This window comes from Condylura cristata, unplaced genomic scaffold (assembly GCF_000260355.1).
Source record: "Condylura cristata isolate star-nosed mole 26May11 unplaced genomic scaffold, ConCri1.0 scaffold00004, whole genome shotgun sequence".
NCBI classification, from domain to species: Eukaryota; Metazoa; Chordata; class Mammalia; order Eulipotyphla; family Talpidae; genus Condylura; species Condylura cristata.
Window position 1 is genome coordinate 2078157 of NW_004567105.1, and position 800 is coordinate 2078956.

Genomic DNA, 800 nt, shown 5'->3' on the forward strand with positions numbered 1-800 from the left:
TGGCGAGGGTGCCAAGGGTGGGCACACAACGGGGCTCGGGAACCACCCCAGCACACACCTAGCTGTGCGCGGCAGGCTCCGCTCGGGAGCCCTGGTGGTCTTCACTGCCCCCCGGGAGAGTCAGGGCCCTCGAGGGGCCCACACTTGCTGGGATGTGCCTGCTGCCTTCTCTCATCCAGGGCGCTGGGGCCCCTCCCTGGCTAGGCGTGGGCCTAGGTGACACAGGCGCCGCCCTCACCGCCGCTTATCTACTGTCCTGCATGCACGTGGGCGCTGTGCCCACCCGCAGGCCCGTGAGAGCACGACCCAGGTCAACGCTGGTCTGCTGCCCGTGAGAGCCGTCAGAACATTCTCTGCTGTTATCCCCTCAGATCGGCTCGGCTCCCCCAGACCCCCAGCGCTCTGGGCATCTGCCGGGGCCAGCTCCGGCTGGGGGCTGGAGGGGCTGCCAGCCCTCCCGTGCCCTGGGCCACGCCCGCCGCCAGCGTCAGGGCCCGAGCCCGAGCATGTGGCTGAGAGCGGAGGGAACAGCCTTTGAGAATTGGTGTGTTGGCTCCCACTGCTGGCGTGACAGACATCCTGATGAAATATGTCACCTTCAACATTTTTGAAAAGAAATCTCTGGAAAGCTTCTTCTTTTCCCTTGGGGGCCACCCATAGCCCAAATGGTTGGCAGTTTCTAGCTTCGGCTTCGCCATGACTTAACAGGGACTCATCCCTCCCTGGGCCTCAGTTTCCTCATCTGTAAACAGGGCTGTGGCTGTGCCCAGGGGAGAGGCCAGCCCCGGGAGAGGCCAGCC